The sequence below is a fragment of the Anomaloglossus baeobatrachus genome, chromosome 3 (genome assembly GCF_048569485.1).
Source record: "Anomaloglossus baeobatrachus isolate aAnoBae1 chromosome 3, aAnoBae1.hap1, whole genome shotgun sequence".
NCBI classification, from domain to species: domain Eukaryota; kingdom Metazoa; phylum Chordata; class Amphibia; order Anura; family Aromobatidae; genus Anomaloglossus; species Anomaloglossus baeobatrachus.
This window is the reverse complement of record NC_134355.1, coordinates 440,513,079-440,532,459: the sequence shown is the minus strand read 5'-3', so window position 1 is coordinate 440,532,459 and position 19,381 is coordinate 440,513,079. Positions and strand designations below refer to the sequence as shown.

The window sequence follows — 19,381 nt, the reverse complement described above, 5'->3', positions numbered from 1 at the left end:
TTGTGCGGCACGGGCAGCGATTTGCCCGTGTCGCACAACAGATGGGGGCGGGTACCCACGCTAGCGATATCGGGACCGATATCGCAGCGTGTAAAGTAGCCTTAAGAGTGCTGCCAGTTTTGGCTCAGCTGAATGTGAGCTTCTGTGTATGGAAGAGCCAAGCAAGATACCAGACAATGTCATCTATGGTGGTCTTTACTTTGAAAATCCATGCAAGACAGGATATATATAGTTATTTTAGAAAGTTTTTATGCATAATATTGAAATGAACGTTTTATGAGCAGCTTTAGCTTGTCCTTACTTGGCTAGTAAGGCAAGGACCCATAGCAATGCCATGAAATAAAACGTATGAAGTTTGTCACCAGCGGAGTCACCCGGCTGCTGGCATTCTAATGCTGTTTGTGGAAGTTCCCAGGAGCCTGGACTGGCTGCCATAGAGTATGAACACCAAATTAGTGTTCTGCAATCATTGTGCTCAGCTATAATAAAAACATAAAATATCTGCACTTTATAGAATACATTTTATTGGAGCCCTCTCACTCACTACTTAGTGCAGCTTACATTACTGCTGCTGTAGTCAGTGTCCTTTTATTACAAGTAACAATGGCTGGGATTCTGTATGGAATTGTCCAATCGTGATGTCATGTACAAACCCTCATTAATCATAATGTAAGGACACCTTATTTCTCTATTGTGTGCGGCACAGTAATGCCTTGTTTGCTGCGTCTTCCCTAAGCGATTTGTGGACGCTTTTAGCACCCACCTGCCTTTCTCAACTGTAATAGTAGAATGAATACAGTAAAATCAGCCTATTATGCAGTGAAAACAATGTGTATGTGATGAGAAAGCTGAGGGGCTCTTTATTTTCCGCTTCACCATGCCATTGTGTTTATGATGAGGCATTCTGTCGTATCTTGCACAAACCACTCGCTGATGTAAGCATAGTAATTGATTACTATGTCAATTATGGAAGGGCATTGCTAGGGTTACTGAAGATCTGCGCACAGTCCCCAAGACATTTGCTATCCCCTGCTCAATAATAAACCCCATCAACAAAAAATGTAACTAACCATGTGACAGATGACCTGCTTCAGCCTAACTGTATAGGGGGCTGCTGATAGGTCTTTGGCTTTACCCAGAAAGAAACAAGATAGGATGGTGAAACTTTACATTTATTCCACATACTCTCCACTGATGACAACACACTTCTTACATCGGTATTCCAAGTTTTGTAAGCCTAGCAAAAAGAAGGATTTCGGTTGTGCCTCAAACCAGGCATCAGTAGCAGCCATGGCATCAGAAATGGTGCCATGGCATCAGAAATGGTGTGAAATTTGGTACACTTGAGGTGTTTCTTCAGTTTTGGAAACAGATGATAGTTGGAGGCAGCTAGATCTGAAAAAGGTGGGTAGTCAACGAGCTGGAAGCCCAGCTCTGCCAGTTTTACTGTGATTACTTGTGCAGTATGAGCGGAGGCGTTGTCTTGAAGGAACAAGATTCCTTTGGACAGCTTGCCGCGCCTTTTGGCCTTTAAAGCTGTCTTCAATTGGTGCAAAAGTTTAATGTAATACCTTGCATTGATGGTGGAACCCTTTTGAAGGTGGTCCACTAGCAGCACGCCCTCCTTATCCCAGAACACAGATGCAATCATATTAGTGGCTGATTTTTGCACCCTGAACTTCTTTGGATGAGGAAAACCACTGTGCGTCCACTCTTTTGACTGCTCCCTGTTTTCAGGGTTATACAAATAAATCCATGTCTTATCCATAGTGACCAGTCGATCCAGGAAGTTCTTATCAGTCCGGAAACGCTGAGAAATGGACCGGGAAGTTATCACTCACATGCTTCTCTGATCTGTCGTCAAACATTTGGGGCCCACTTTGCAGATAACTTCCTCATATCCAAATGTTCATAGATAATGACACAAACATGTTCACGGGAAATCTCCATGATGTCTGCTATTGCTTTAGCTGAAATTTGTCGATTCTCCAGTATGAGGTTGTACACAGCATCGAAGATCTCTGGAACAACAAACACTCTCGGTCGTCCAGGACATTCCTCATCATTGGTGCTGAAGTGGCCCATTTTAAATTTAGCAACCCAGTTCTCAACTGTGGAATATGAAAGGCATTGATCCCCCAATGTCTACGACATATCACCATGAATATCATTCGTGGACTTTCCTTGCAGAAACAAGAATTTTATCCCTCCTCTGCTCTCAGTTGCTGTGAATATTGGATTAGACTCCACCATTTTGTTTTAGCGCATGCGTAGAACACTGTTGCCATAAGCAACAAACACAACATTTTGAAAACATATATTAGATACATAAGGCTTTCATGTGATGTAACATTTGTTACCATAAAAACAAAAAAAGATTACAAAGACTTATCAGCAACCCCTCGTACCTGCATATGCTGTAGATCAAGGAGTTTGTATGTTCTCCCCGTGTTTGCGTGGGTTTCCTCTGGGTTCTCCGGTTTCCTCCCACACTCCAAAAAACATACTGATAGGGAATTTAGATAGTGAGCCCCAATGTGGACAGTGTTCCTGATGTATGTAAAGAGCGGTGGAATTAATAACGCTATATAAGTGAATAAATATTATTATTATCACCACTGAGAGGTCTACAAAATTTGCCTATGTAAAACCATTAAAGGGGTTTTCACAGGAACAAAGTTAATTTTAATTAATAGAGCTTGGAATATAAATAATTTCCACAACTGGCTGTGTTTAAAAAATTGTTTTCCAGTGCTCAGATAATCTTTTATACAGTACAGACCAAAAGTTTGGACACACCTCATTCAAACCGGTTTCTTTATTTTCATGACTCTGGAAATTGTAGATTCACATTGAAGGCATCAAAACTATGAATTAACACATGTGGAATGAAATACTTAACAAACAAGTGTGAAACAACTGCAAATATGTCTTATATTCTAGGTTCTTCAAAGTAGCCACCTTTTGCTTTGATTACTGCTTTACACACTCTTGGCATTCTCTTGATGAGCTTCAAGAGGTAGTCACCGGAAATGGTTTTCACTTCACAGGTGTGCCCTGTCAGGTTTAATAAGTGGGATTTCTTGCCTTATAAATGGGGTTGGGACCATCAGTCGTGTTGTGGAGAAGTCTGGTGGATACACAGCTGATAGTCCTACTGAATAGACTGTTAGAATTTGTATTATGGCAAGAACAAAGCAGCTAAGTAAAGAAAAACGAGTGGCCATCATTACTTTAAGAAATGAAGGTCAGTCAGTCCGAAAAATTGGGAAAACTTTGAAAGTGTTCTCAAGTTCAGTGGCAAAAACCATCAAACACTACAAAGAAACTGGCTCACATGAGGACCGCCCCAGGAAAGGAAGACCAGGAGTCACCTCTGCTGCGGAGGATAAGTTTATCCGAGTTATCTGCCTTAGAAATCGCAGATTAACAGCAGCTCAGATTAGAGACCAGGTCAATGCCACACAGAGTTCTAGCAGCAGACAAATCTCTAGAACAACTGTTAAGAGGAGACTTTGTGCAGCAGGCCTCATGGTAAAATAGCTGCTAGGAAAACACTGCTAAGGACAGGCAACAAGCAAAAGAGACTTGTTTAGGCTAAAGAACACAAGGAATCGACATTAGACCAGTGGAAATCTGTGCTTTTGGTCTGATGAGAATTAACAGAGTTAAATAAATGGGTAGAGTGCTCAAAAAGGGTCTGATGAGTCCAAATTTAAGATCTTTGGATCCAACCACCGTGTCTTTGTAGAAAAGGTGAACGGATGGACTCTACATGCCTGGTTCACACCGTGAAGCATGGAGGAGGAGGTGTGATGGTGTGGGGGTGCTTTGCTGGTGACACTGTTGGGGATTTATTCAAAATTGAAGGCATACTGAACCAGCATGGCTACCGCAGCATCTTGCAGCGGCGTGCAATTCCATCCGGTTTGCATTTAGTTGGACCATCATTTATTTTTCAACAGAACAATGACCCCAAAGACACCTCCAGGCTGTGTAAGGGCTATTTGACTAAGAAGGAGAGTGATGGGATGCTACGCCAGATGACCTGGCCTCCACAGTCACCAAACCTGATCCCAATCAAGATGGTTTGGGGTGAGCTGGACCGCAGAGTGAAGGCAAAAGGGCCAACAAGTGCTAAGCATCTCTGGGAACTCCTTCAAGACTTGGAAGACCATTTCTGGTGACTACCTCTTGAAGCTCATCAAGAGAATGCCAAGAGTGTGCAAAGCAATTATCAAAGCAAAAGGTGGCTATGAAGAACCTAGAATATAAGACATATTTTCAGTTGTTTCACACTTTTTTGTTAAGTATTTCATTCCACATGTGTTAATTCATAGTTTAGATGCCTTCAATGTGAATCTACAAGTTTCAGAGTCATGAAAATAAAGAAAACTCTTTGAATGAGAAGATGTGTCCAAACTTTTGGTCTGTATGTGCCCCTGCTATGTGCTGTTTAATGGTCGTGTCTGACTGTACAGGGACATGGTCTGATCATACCATATCTCCTGGGCAGGAAAGGAAGAAAAAGAGAGAATACAGATATTGCAGCACGGGATCATATATGATTCTTTTTGTGAAGTAAAACCATTCCCTGCCTGTTTTAAAAAATGTTTTACCTCAAATAAAGAATTATTTATGATCCCGTACTGTGATATCTGTATACTCTCCTTTACTTCTTTCCCTGTCCTGGAGATGTACTATTGATCAGACCTGTCCTGTACAGTCAGACACAGCCATTACACAATACGCAGCAGGAACACATAAGATTATCTCAGCACAGGAAAATAAAAAATTAAACCCATCCGGTTCTGGAAATAATTTTTCTTCCAAGATCTATTGATTAAAATTAACTTTGTTTGTAGGAAACCCCTTTAATCTCCTTTAATCTGTGTATGACAATCTGTCTAAAGAATATAGTCACTGAACAAGGTGGAGATTTAGTCACCATACAATCTTGTGCATAAGAATGTCAAAATTACTATTAAAACACGGTATGAGGGTGAAGTGATCCCACCAGACTATGACTATACGTTGCCACTAAAGAATAATAAACATATACAAATATATACCGGTGTATAAAAAAACACAAAAATAATCCTAAAAGCATGTTTTGCCAATAAATACATGTTTATATGCGAAACCAAAAAAAATGGTATCTCTGTGTCCGGAGGTTTTATTTATTTTTGCTTGATGAGTTGTATTTTTGAGTGGTACCATTTTGAGTTATATTAACTTTTTAGAAGGGAATGTAAAGGAAAAAAACAGCACTTCTGCCATTTGTTTGCATTTGCATGCGATTGCAATGTGTTTTGTATACATATTTTTTCCTTTTTTTAAGCTTTTTGGTTTGTACTTACTGTACATCTTCTGCAATGGTCACAATGCCATTGAAAACTATTGACAATTCTACTGACTTTAGGATGGGTTTCCTCGAGAAGCCTCACGCCGACACTGGTGTGACCTGGTTGTTTTTTTAGCTTCTTTTCTTTCTTTGTTTTATTTTTCAAATGTATCATTGATTTTACCTCTACATACATTGAGTGTCAGTCAGATTGGAAACTGAAGTGAGTAATTGTGGGATGGGAGGGAAGATCCAGATTTTCTTTGGAAGGCTGAGTTGGTGGTATGTGTAAAGGGAGTGATCTAAACACACATGACTAACGTATAACCATAGACATTGTCATGCATCCTCATGTCACAGTAATGACTGCAGTTTATGTGCTTGGAGAATGTTCCTGTGCCCAGCGATTGTATAAGGAAGGCTTTCTCAGTGTATTTGTTTTATCCTCTGATTTTTTAGGAGTATATCTCTGGAATAGAGAGGAATGAAGTTCTCTACCGCTATTTTTTGACGTGTATGAACTATGGCTTATGAAAAACATTCCATATGATATCCTGCAAATACTGAAGTGAAAATCCACTGAAAACAGAAGCTCCTGCCAAAGGAGCCTACAGCCAACTCAATGCCATGCATAACAGACACCGCGTGGACGCAGACCACAGAGGATACCTTCTATAACAGTCAGGAGGACAGACAGCCTGGATCAATTTTGGGGTAAGACCTTTAATCTGAAGAAAAAATGTGCATTGCAGCTGCTATATATTTTATGCAATCTTTCTCCTCTTGGACTGATTATTATTTCTCAAAATTCTCAATTTACAGGTAAAATCTTTGTTCGGTGAATACAGAAGTTCCCATTACTGAGATAGCAGTTGGTGCTCATAAGATTCTATGTTGAACTGTAACTCTCGTTTCAGGAGAACTTTCAGCAGAATGTCTGTGTTTGATCTTTAGTAATAATCTTTCTCTGTTCTCCTTCCTGCTTCTCTCCATCCCTTCTTCATAGGCTTTTAAAAGCACCAACTCTCATCTCTTCATTTATAGGCAAGTCTGTGTTCACTGAATGCAGATTTTGCATCTCTTACCCATGAATAGAGAAGGAATCATCAGTCATGGAAGAGAAATACGCAAATTTCTCTGAAAATAGTATTATATGGTTGCTTATTGTCATGTGTTCTATTGACTTATGATATAAAAATTATAACGACGGTTACTCTTTAAGTTTTCTTTTTCTATATTTACTTGATGCTTTTGAAAGGGGTTAGAAAAGAGTGTGGTTTGTCATTTACAGCAATAGGATCTATACATCAATGTCTGAAGACAAAAGGTTGTCTCACAAAAGTGAGGCATGTGTACAACCGGACAGAGCGGGCATAGCGGTCGAACCTGTTCCAAAGAGGTTGTTAGTCTTAGAAACATTTATCATGAGCTGTGTGACATGTTTAGAAGTGTGTCACAGCCGTCAATCAAGTACAATTTTACACCAAAATTGCAATAGTATTCATTCTCCCCACAGAGTCTAAGTAAATTACACACAGGGTATAAAATAAACCAATTTCAGTTTCTTTTCCAATGATCATATATTATCCAAACAACCCATAACCATGTACCCTACTAGGGTGCATAGCTCCATACTGCAGAACATGAAGTAACTATGGATTGTTTTTTTCTTGGCGCCTTGCAAAACTACATTTTTCTGACTGCCTGTTACTCTCTGGTTTATTTTTGGGGGGATTAAAGCTGAGAAACCAGCTGATTACTTCTGGGTCTGCATTATAAGAGGGCTCTGCCCATTAATGTTTGACTATAAGTTATGTTTTACATTTGGTGACTTCTAATTATTCAGTTTAAAAGGAACAATATCATGAGCCATGGTGACTTGATGGATGAACGCTCTGTAGGAAGATCGATCTTGAGTCAGCTTAGATAGGTCCACCAGGGTTTTCTCCGCCATTATCTGGATAGTATCAAGTCATTGAGTTGCTGGTCTTCCTCTTCAGCTTGCTCCTTCTATTCTTCCACTCATGATGTCCTTCTCCAGTGATTGCTCTCTTCCTATGGTGTGTCCAAAGTAGGCAAATCATACCTTGGTGATCCTTGCTTCGAGTGAATATGTCCGGCTTGATTTGTTCCAAAATTGATTGGTGTGTTCTTTTTGCCATCCATGGTATTAATAACATCTTTCCCCAGCACTACATTTCGAAGGTGTTGATTCTTCTTCTGTATTGTTCTTTTATTGTCCAGGTTTCACATCCTTATGTTACCTCAGAAAAGACCAGACTATGTACGAGCTGTGTCTTGTTCACCAGTTAAATGTTCCTTGATTTAAGCACCTTGTCCAGTCACTTCATTGTTGATTTGCTCATAGCTATTTTCGTATTGACTTCCAGCTGGGGGCTGCAGCCTGAAGCCATCTGCTTTATCTGCCTGGGTATCACAATATGGGGGACCTTACACCATTTTTTAATTTATTTATTTTTACACCACCATAGGGACGCAGACAGCATGTGTGATTCCAACACTAGGTGTCCGGTACACACCCCGAACGTTACAGTTTAGGTTCTCTCATCCCTGGTATTGCAATATGCAGCAGATTTTCAACCCAGAAGCAGAAGTTGCCTGTTATTGACATGCACATATTTGATCCGAGAGTTGGACTGACCAGTGCATGCTGCAGTGATTTTCACATGGACCAATTGCGATGCATAGGCACACTGGTTTGTACTGGATAGATGTTCTGTCCATTTAGCAGATGGATGCATGTGTATATGCATCCATTAGATGCGACAATTCTGGCTCTTTTTCCCCGTCTCATCCCAATTGCCCTGGTGCTGTGGCAGTTAGGGTAAATATAAAGAGTTAACGACAGCTTTTATTTGTCAAAAATCACAGCGGCCTCGAAACACTAGATTAGTACTAGGGCGGGGTCTATGAGACCTCCAATACTAACCCTGTAAGTCAAAAGTAATAAACAAAAAACAAAGTTAAAAATCCTTTATTTAAAAAATAAAGAAAACACCCTCTTTCTCCAATTTATTAACCATCCATGTCAGATGTAATCCACACCACGAAGTCCAATGACAATCCCGGCTCTGCTACATACTGAAATCACAGTTCGCGGGCACATGACTGCCTGCTGCGGCTTTAGGCACACAGTGACTAAACTGCTGCTGTGAGCGGTGATGTCACTGAGTTTACCTGTGGTCACAGCTGGAGATTCCCATGGTACCCCAGGAATGAAAAAGGAATATTGAATACTGTTCAATTCTATTTATTTTCTGGAATATATTTTTAGAATGTATGTTTCTATAATGTATATAGTTTATTAATACTGTTAATCCCACAGATAAGTACAGGTCCTATGTAGTATATCATAAAATCCTAATGATAAGTATGACTAAGACCATATATAAATGCAAAAGTAAAGAACTTTATTGAAAAATAGATACATGTAAAACATGTATCTAAGAACTAGACAAAAGGAAAAATGGGCAGGAAAGTTAGAGGCCCATGGCAGTTAGAGGCAGATGGGCATGCACGGATAAATGAAGTATAGATAAATAAAAAGAAGAAGAATAGTCAAAGATGAATGACAGCAGAAATAATGATAAGGTGCAACTGTGCATATATACACTGTGTTTTTTTTTATACATATATATATATATATATATATATATATATATATATATATATACATATATATATATATATATATATATATATATATATGTATATATATATATATATATATATATATATATATAATATATATATATTAATAAGGAAAGTAAGCATTTGATACATTGCCCATTCTGCGAGTTTTCCCATCTACTAAGAATGGAGAGGTCTGTAATTTTTTTTATTGTAGGTACACTTCAACTGTGGCAGTCAGAAGCTCAAAAAGAAATCCAGAAAATCACATTATATGATTTTTAAATAATTAAGTTGCATTTTATTGCATAATATAAGTATTTGTTACAACAGAAAAACAGAACTTAACATTTGCTACAGAAACCTTTATTTGGAAATTATAGAGGTCAGACATTTCCTGTAGTTCTTGAACAAGTTAGCAAATGCTGCAGAAGGTATTTTGGCCCACTCGTCCATACAGATCTTCTCTAGATCTTTCAGGTTTCAGGGCTGCCGCTGAGCAACATTGACTTTAATCTCCCTCAATAGTTTTCTATTGGATTCAGGTCTGGAAACTGGCTAGGCCACTACAGGACCTTGAAATGTTTCTTACGGAGCCACTTCTTAGTTGCCCTGCCTGTGTGTTTTGGGTCATTGTCTTGCTGGAAGAACCAGTCACGACCCATCTTCAATGCTCTTACTGAGGGAAGGAGGTTGTTGGCCAAAATATCACAATACATGACCCCATCCATCCTCCCTTCAATTTAGTGCAGCTGTCCTGTCCCCTTTGCAGAAAAGCACTCCCAAAGTTTGATGTTTCCACCCCCATGCTTCACAGTTGGGATGGTGTTCTTGGGGTTGTACTCATCCTTCTTCTTCTTCCAAACATGGCAAGTGGAGTTAATACCAAAAATTTCTCTTGAGGTCTCATCTGACCATATGACCTTCTCCCATGTCTCCTCTGGATCATCCAGATGGTCATGTTTGCACTTCAAACAGGCCTGAATATGTGCAGGTGTGAGCAGGGTGACCTTGCATGCCCTGCAGGATTTTAATCCATGATGGAGTAGTGTTACTAACTGAAATCTTTGAGACTGTGGTCCTAACTCTCTTCAGGTCATTGACCAGATCCTCCTGTGTAGTTCCTAGGCTGATTCCTGACCTTTCTCAGAATCATCCATATCCCACGAGGCAAGATATTGCACAGAGCCCCAGACCGAGTAAGATTGACAGTCATCTTATGTTTCTTCCATTTTCTAATAATTGTGCCAACAGTTGTTACCTTCTCACCAAGCTGCTTGCCTATTGTCCTGTAGCCCATCCCAGCCTTGTACAGGTCCTTCTGTCCCTGGTGTCCTTAGCTCTTGGGTCTTGGCCATGGTGGAGAGGTTGGAGTGTGATTATGTGGACAGGTTTCTTTTATGCAGGTAGCAAGTTCAAACTGATGCAATTAATACAGGTAATGAGTGCAGAGTAGGAGGGCTTCATAAAGAAAAAAACAACAGGTCTGTGAGAGCCAGAATTCTTGCTGGTTGGTAGATGAATAAATACTTATTTCATGCAATAAAATGCAAATTAATTATTTAAAAATCATCCAATGTGATTTTCTGGATTCTTTTTGTTATTCTGTCAAAGTTTAAGTGTACCTACAATAAAAATTACACACCTCTCCGTTCTTTGTAGGTGGTAAAACTTGCAAAATCGTCAGTGTATCAAATACTTATTTTCCCCACTGCGTATGTATATATACAGTATCAATGAAGAGTTGACCGAGAGGTGGACATCCTTTTAAAGGGAATCTTTCAGCACAGAATGGCAGCCATTGCACAGTGTGTTGTGATACCATGACACCACTACTCCTCTCCTAGCTTCTGCTCTCCACACGTCTTCTCTACAAAAATGACTATTTTTGTTTTTTTTGTTCTTTAAACATTGTGAGAGCGGGTTAGGTGCTTGCAGGTGGACCTCTTTCCTGAAGAGAGGCGGGCAGCTCATGATTATTCAAAAGAGTCCGCACCCTCCCAGCCTCCGTACAGCATAAATGCAGATCTGGTGCTCGTACGAGTGCATGGCAGAATTGCTGGAACTTGCTTCTTCCACTTATCGCACTACTTTACTAAACAGCGATAAATCTCCCCTTCTGACAGTGACATGATGTGGTGGAGATGTTTGACTTTTACAAAGCAGACTGCTATGTAACTGGACAGCCCTGCTCCCAGAGTCAGTGCGGACGTACACTTCATTGCTGCACTGAAAATCCGAGGCAACAACAGACATGATAAAGATGGACAGGATAGAGGAAAGAATAAGCAAATTCATCCAAAGAGGGCCCAAATAGCACATTATCTCTTATCCAAAGGATAGGGGGATAACATTCTGATCACTGAGTTTCTTACTGATGGGATCCCCAGTGATCCAAAAATCACAACGCTGCAGCATGCCCAACATAGCCAAGAATAGCAGTCCCATAGTTCTGGCAGTCCCATAGATGATGAATGGAGCAGTTGTTGGTCATGTGCATTGCTACTGTATTCACTCTTAATATGTGTGCCAAAGACCAGCTGAACGCAGCTTTTGGCTATCTCAAGCTGTCCCATAGAAAATGAATGGTGTAGTAGTGTGCATAATTCACCATATTTCCATTCACACGGGGCTTTTAGAACTCCAATTCTCTGCATTGGTGAATTTATCATCAGTCGCACCCCCCAATGATTGTGAAGTTGCCCCCTATTGCAAGGATAGGGGATAACTTTCAGATTTGGTACAATCCCTTTTAAAGGATTTTTCGATATATAATTTTGAGGTCAACCTCTACTAATCAAAGCATATAGACATATTGTAGTGATATTCCTCCCCATTTTGGGATGGAAATTATACTGTAACTTTATACAAATTAGTATGGAGATGTTTTATAGAATACAGCAACTGGAACGCTCCACCTGCTTCTGTACCTGTGTATTAGATTGTATACGTATACAGCAGTGACTGTCACTACACGGGAATTTTATCACAATGTCTTCAACTAGAGTCTTGCTAAGGCTATGTACGCACGTTGTGTAGTGTCCATGCTGAAATTTCTGCAGTGATTTGGCAGTGCATGTGCACGTCAAATCGTTGCAGAAACACTGTGTAATGGATGCAGTGTGTCTGCAGAATAGATGCCGATTTCATGGGTTCGGGATGCTGCCGCTCCCATAGACAGAGTGGGAGCTGCATCCAAAGCACACGAAATAAGTGACATGCTGCATTTTTGAGCGCAGCGATTTGGATCAAAATTTCAGCATCCAAATCGCTGCGCTCTCAAACACAACGTCCAGATGGACTATGCACAATCTTCATAGATTGTGCTGGGGACGCAGGACGCATGCGTTTACGCTGCAGTGCAATGCGCAGCGTAAGCGCATTAAATTAAGCAACGTGCGCACACAGCCTAATTGTTAGTGTACAATGAAATATTGATTTAGGATCACTTCTGTTTATTGTTATGTATTAATGTTTTCATGTCTAAATAGCGAGTACATAATCTTACATCTACCTACAGATGCTATTACAAATTTTGGCTCTTGCAACGTAGGTACTCCTTCTTGGCTATAAATACTCCTCAAGTATACTAAGAGTAGTATTTATTACCCTTGTGTGAAAAATGTATTGCAAACTCTGTTCACATGTAAAAGGATGCTTACACTGATGGTTTAATATAATGTAGTAAAATTGATAGCTCTGTGTATAAGCTGTGCTGGAATATAGGAGATGCTCGTGAAGGACAATTCTAGGACAGTAAGATCCCTTATGTTACACAGGTTAGCTGAGCATGTGAGAGCACAAATAACCCAGGAAGATAAACACTGGATACAGGGTGGGGAGGGTTTCCTTTTAGGTTCCTCCCTGCCTACACTACTAGCTCAGATGCATTAGGCCGGGGGCATGGAGGAGGTTTGAGCATGTTCCTAGGAACATTTCGGTGGGGAAGTCCAATGAGTACAACTCTGCTCAGCATTACAGGTGCTGATTGTGTGTCCGTGCTGCTCTACTTGTGTTCTTCTTGTACTTGTGCTACCCATGCATGCTGATTGTGTGTCCGTGCTGCTCTACTAGTGTTCTTCTTGTACTTGTGCTACCCATGCATGCTGATTGTGTGTCCGTGCTGCTCTACTAGTGTTCTTCTTGTACTTGTGCTACCCATGCATGCTGATTGTGTGTCCGTGCTGCTCTACTAGTGTTCTTCTTGTACTTGTGCTACCCATGCATGCTGATTGTGTGTCCGTGCTGCTCTACTAGTGTTCTTCTTGTACTTGTGCTACCCATGCATGCTGATTGTGTGTCCGTGCTGCTCTACTTGTGTTCTTCTTGTACTTGTGCTACCCATGCATGCTGATTATGTGTCCGTGCTGCTCTACTAGTGTTCTTCTTGTACTTGTGCTACCCATGCATGCTGATTGTGTGTCCGTGCTGCTCTACTAGTGTTCTTCTTGTACTTGTGCTACCCATGCATGCTGATTGTGTGTCCGTGCTGCTCTACTAGTGTTCTTCTTGTACTTCTGCTACCCATGCATGCTGATTGTGTGTCCGTGCTGCTCTACTAGTGTTCTTCTTGTACTTGTGCTACCCATGCATGCTGATTGTGTGTCCGTGCTGCTCTACTAGTGTTCTTCTTGTACTTGTGCTACCCATGCATGCTGATTGTGTGTCCGTGCTGCTCTACTAGTGTTCTTCTTGTACTTGTACTACCCATGCATGCTGATTGTGTGTCCGTGCTGCTCTACTAGTGTTCTTCTTGTACTTGTGCTACCCATGCAAGGTGTTGTAAACCAACTTCCTACGTCTTTCCATATACACAACAATGAAGCATGATTTTTGTGAAATTGGCACTAATGATTCGTAAACGGTAATTCATAGGTTGTGCATACAAATCTGTTTGCATCATTATATTACATAGTTTTTCTATCTCTGATTTAAAAAAAAAAACAAAAAAAACCTAAATAATAGGTGGAAGAAAAAAATCATAGTATTAATATTTGACTAAAAGTCAGGGAATATGCATGAATAATTAAGACATTTTTATTCCCAAAGTGCAAAAATATTTTATTAATATAATAGTAAAATATGCTGAACACAGCAATCAAACCAAAATGATCTCTTTAGACTTATTAAATACAGGGTATCCTTCCCATCCGTTCCTGAATATCAGGAGCAGACAAAAGGGATCCTAAATAGGACCCATTATATATACATTACATCAGACAGGAAACGGTTTGGTACAAACAATTTGAACACACAATGCTTATTACAAGCCAATACTCAGCAGTATTCTAATGAATGGTCAGGATCATAGAACCATTCCTCTTCCGTGGAAAAAATGAAATTTGCTTGTTGGCAATGGTATAGCAGTCCTTAGTGTGTAATATACACCGTTACACAATGATGGTACGCCTGGTGATATTGCCTCCTTGCCTCGACGCGTTTCCCCATAAACATGGTTCCTCAGGAGGCCACAATATGGCCTTCCTGGCTGCTGGAGGGTGGAATTCTGACAGCATTGACTGTACCTGAGGCAGGAGTATCTTTGGATTGGCTTTCCATGGAACTGCATCTCTGATTCTAATCATTCATCATCTTTATTATGGCCTCCTGAGGAACCATGGTCAGCATATTTTACTATTATATTAATAAAATATTTTTGCACTTTGGGAATAAAATTTTCGGAAGAAAAAAATCATATCTTACCATCTTACCGATCCCACAATACTCGTCTTTTAACACTAATAGATAATTAGAAGAAAAATGCATAATATGTAGAGCACAAAACCAAAAATTTGATACACATATTCAAGTAATATCTATATTTAAGGGGTTTTCACACCAACAAAGTTGATTTTAATGAATAGATCTTGAAATAATAAGTAATATGTTTAAAAAATAGATTTTCTTCGGCGCTCCATTGGGAGACCCAGACGATTGGGTGTATAGCACTGCCTCCGGAGGCCACACAAAGCATTACACTAAAAAGTGTAAGGCCCCTCCCCTTCTGGCTATACACCCCCCGTGGGATCACGGGCTGCTCAGTTTTCAAGCTTTGTGCGAAGGAGGTCAGACATCCACGCATAGCTCCACTGTTTAGTCAGCAGTAGCTGCTGACTATATCGGATGGAAGAAAAGAGGGCCCATACTAGGGCCCCCAGCATGCTCCCTTCTCACCCCATTCCTATTGGCGGTGTTTGTTAAGGTTGAGGTACCCATTGTGGGTACGGAGGCTGGAGCCCACATGCTGCTTTCCTTCCCCATCCCCCTGAGGGGCTCTGAGGAAGTGGGATCTTACCGGCCCCCAAGCCCTGAGGCCGGGCTCCATCCACAGACCCGTAGAACCTGCTGGATACGGAGCTGGGTACCGTTCAGGGACAAGGCCCTGCAACATTCAGGTACTCTGTGTCCCCGTATGGACAGGACGCGCACACTCCAGACTTGCTGGGTGTGCTAGTGCGCCGGGGACAGTAGCGCTGCGCGCTGGGGTTACAGTCACTGCAGTTTCTCTGAGGGACTTTATGTGTTGGGGACTGCCGCGCCGGCCGCCCCTGGAGCGGCGGCGCGGCTGAGACTTGTGGTGCGCCGGGGACTTAGCGCCGACCGTGCTTTTACGACGGCGGCGCTTATAAATCTAGTCCCCGGCTTTTGCGGCCTAGCTCCGCTTCGTTCCCGCCCCCACCCTGTCAATCAGGGCAAGGGAGAGACGCTGTACGATAGTCAGCGCCGAGGGCTGGAGTCTTATTTACATACTCCAGCCCTCTCACTGAGCACAGTGGGGCGCAGGTTTCCCGCACTTTGTCTGCACACGCCCAGGGCCCGCCCCTCTCCACAGGACGCCGGCAGCCATTCCTACATGCAGTCTGGCTGGAGAACGGACACAGGCTCTGGGAGACCCAGACAAGGGATTTCTGGCGACCACACACCCGCGTTAAGCGGGCGATAAGCAGCACATAAGTGCTGGCCCCACTAGTGCCACAGTGTTATATTGGTGTATTTTTTTCTCTATACCATATATATATATATATTGCACTGTAAGGTCGCTTCTTGGCTGTATACCCTATATTGCTCTGAGGAGACGACAACATGTCATCCGCAAAACGCAAGGGTGCCAAGACACAGGCTGTATACGCTACTTGTGCCGCTTGTGGGGCTGATCTACCGGCAGGTTCCAATGACCCCCATTGTGTGCAATGTTCGGTCCCTGTGCCACTTCGTCAGCCGGAGTCTGTGGTGGTAGTGGCCCAGGCAGAGTCACCGGTGAACCCTGTCCCGGTGACTGGGACAGAGTTTGCAGTTTTTGCTGACAAGATGTCTGTCACTATGACAAAAATCCTAGAGACCTTGCAGGCCAGGCCAGTTACTCAGACCATGGACACTGCTGCGTCAATGTTCCCCGGTCCCCCTCAGTTGGAGTTAATCCGTGCTTCAAGGGGGTCCCAGGCATCTCAGGCTGAAGGCTCTGACTCAGATGACAGTCCCAGGCAGCCTAAGCGAGCTCGCTGGGAGAGACCCTCCACGTCATCACGCGGATCAGGGTCTCAGCGAGAAGAGTCTCTGCATGATGAGACAGAGGAGGGTGATCAGGAGTCTAATCCTGAGACCGCTCTCAATCTGGATACTCCTGATGGTGACGCCATGGTAAATGACCTTATAGCGGCCATCAATAGACTGTTGGATATTTCTCCCCCAGCCCCTTCAGCAGAAGAGGCAGCTGCACAGCAGGAGAAGTTCCATTTCAGGTATCCCAAGCGTAAACTGAGTACTTTTCTGGACCACGCTGACTTCAGAGAATCAGTCCAGAAACACCATGCTTATCCAGACAAGCGTTTCTCCAAACGTCTTAAGGATACACGTTATCCCTTTCCCCCTGACGTGGTCAAACGCTGGACCCAGTGTCCAAAGGTGGATCCCCCAATCTCCAGGCTTGCGGCTAGATCCATAGTTGCAGTGGAGGATGGGGCTTCACTTAAAGATGCCAATGACAGACAGATGGACCTTTGGTTGAAATCTGTCTATGAAGCTATCGGCGCGTCGTTTGCTCCAGCATTCGCGGCCGTGTGGGCACTCCAAGCTATTTCAGCTGGTCTGGCACAGGTGGACTCTATCATACGTCCAGCAGTGCCGCAAGTGGAGTCCTTAACTTCGCAAATGTCTGCGTTTGCGACCTATGCTATCAACGCTGTCCTGGACTCTACGAGCCGTACCTCAATGGCATCTGCCAACTCGGTGGTTTTGCGCAGAGCCTTGTGGTTAAAAGAATGGAAAGCGGATTCTGCTTCCAAAAAATGTTTAACCAGCTTGCCACTATCTGTAGACAGACTGTTTGGTGAGCAATTGGCTGAAATCATTAAACAGTCCAAGGGTAAAGACTCCTCCTTACCCCAGCCCAGATCAAGCAAACCTCAACAAAGGAGGTGGCAGTCGAGGTTTCGGTCCTTTCGAGGCTCCGGCAAGGCCCAATTCTCCTCGTCCAAAGGGACTCAGATTCCTGGCGGGCTCACTCACGCCCCAAGAAAGCAACCGGAGGAACCGCTTCCAAGGCGGCTGCCTCATGACTTTCGGCCTCCTCCCTCCGCATCCTCGGTCGGTGGCAGGCTCTCCCGCTTTTGCGACATTTGGCTGCCACAGGTCAAGGACCGGTGGGTAACAGACATTTTGTCTCACGGGTACAGGATAGAGTTCAGTTCTCGTCCTCCGCCTCGGTTCTTCAGAACTTCCCCACATCCCGACCGAGCAGATGCTCTTCTGCAGGCGGTGGGCTCACTAAGAGCAGAAGGAGTGGTGATCCCTGTTCCTCTTCAGGAACAAGGGCAAGGTTTTTACTCCAATCTCTTCGTGGTTCCAAAAAAGGACGGCTCGTTCCGTCCTGTTCTGGACCTAAAGCTGCTCAACAAGCATGTGAACGCCAGGCGGTTCCGGATGGAATCCCTCCGCTCCGTCATTGCCTCAATGTCTCAAGGAGATTTCCTTGCATCAATAGACATCAAAGATGCTTATCTCCACGTGCCGATTGCTACAGAGCACCAACGTTTTCTACGTTTTGTGATAAGAGACGAACATCTCCAGTTCGTAGCTCTGCCTTTTGGTCTGGCGACAGCCCCACGGGTTTTCACCAAGGTCATGGCGGCAGTGGTAGCAGTCTTGCACTCCCAGGGACACTCGGTGATCCCTTACTTGGACGATCTACTTGTCAAAGCACCCTCTCAAGAGGCATGCCAACACAGCCTGAATGTTGCGCTGGAGACTCTCCAGACTTTCGGGTGGATCATCAACTTTTCAAAGTCAAATCTGTCACCGACTCAATCACTAACGTATCTTGGCATGGAGTTTCATACTCTCTCAGCGATAGTGAAGCTTCCGCTGGACAAGCAGCGGTCACTACAGACAGGGGTACAGTCTCTCCTTCATGGTCAGTCGCACTCCTTAAGGCGCCTCATGCACTTCCTAGGGAAGATGGTGGCAGCAATGGAGGCAGTCCCGTTTGCACAGTTTCATCTGCGCCCACTTCAATGGGACATTCTCCGCCAATGGGACGGGAAGTCAACTTCCCTGGACAGGAAAGTCTCCCTTTCCCAGACGGCCAAGGACTCTCTGCAATGGTGGCTTCTTCCCACCTCATTATCACAGGGAAGATCATTCCTACCCCCATCCTGGGCAGTGGTCACGACAGACGCGAGTCTGTCAGGGTGGGGAGCAGTTTTTCTCCACCACAGGGCTCAAGGGACGTGGACTCAGCAGGAGTCCACCCTTCAGATCAATGTTCTGGAAATCAGGGCAGTGTATCTTGCCCTACTAGCCTTCCAGCAGTGGCTGGAAGGAAAGCAGATCCGAATTCAGTCGGACAACTCCACAGCGGTGGCATACATCAACCACCAAGGAGGGACACGCAGTCGGCAAGCCTTCCAGGAAGTCCGGCGGATTCTGTTGTGGGTGGAGGACAGAGCATCCACCATATCAGCGGTTCACATCCCGGGCGTAGAAAACTGGGAAGCAGACTTCCTCAGTCGCCAGGGTATGGACGCAGGGGAATGGTCCCTTCACCCGGACGTGTTTCAGGAAATCTGTCGCCGCTGGGGGGTGCCGGACGTCGACCTAATGGCGTCGCGGCACAACAACAAGGTCCCGACGTTCATGGCGCGGTCTCGCGATCAAAGAGCTCTGGCGGCAGACGCCTTAGTGCAAGATTGGTCGCAGTTCCGGCTCCCTTATGTGTTCCCACCTCTGGCACTCTTGCCCAGAGTGCTACGCAAGATCAGATCCGATTGCAGCCGCGTCATACTCGTCGCCCCAGACTGGCCGAGGAGGTCGTGGTACCCGGATCTGTGGCATCTCACGGTCGGCCAACCGTGGACACTACCAGACCGACCAGACTTACTGTCCCAAGGG

General features: G+C 43.5%; 1 protein-coding gene across 2 annotated transcripts in view; it reads left to right on the top strand.

Moving 5' to 3' along the window:
- Positions 1-19,381, top strand: part of TNK2 (tyrosine kinase non receptor 2) — a 337,552-nt gene that overhangs the window by 67,810 nt on the left and 250,361 nt on the right. For both annotated transcript variants that reach the window (XM_075340441.1, XM_075340440.1), the window contains exon 2: positions 5,804-6,058. The gene's annotated coding sequence lies outside the window, so the exon portion shown is untranslated. The remainder of the gene's footprint in view (positions 1-5,803; positions 6,059-19,381) is intronic.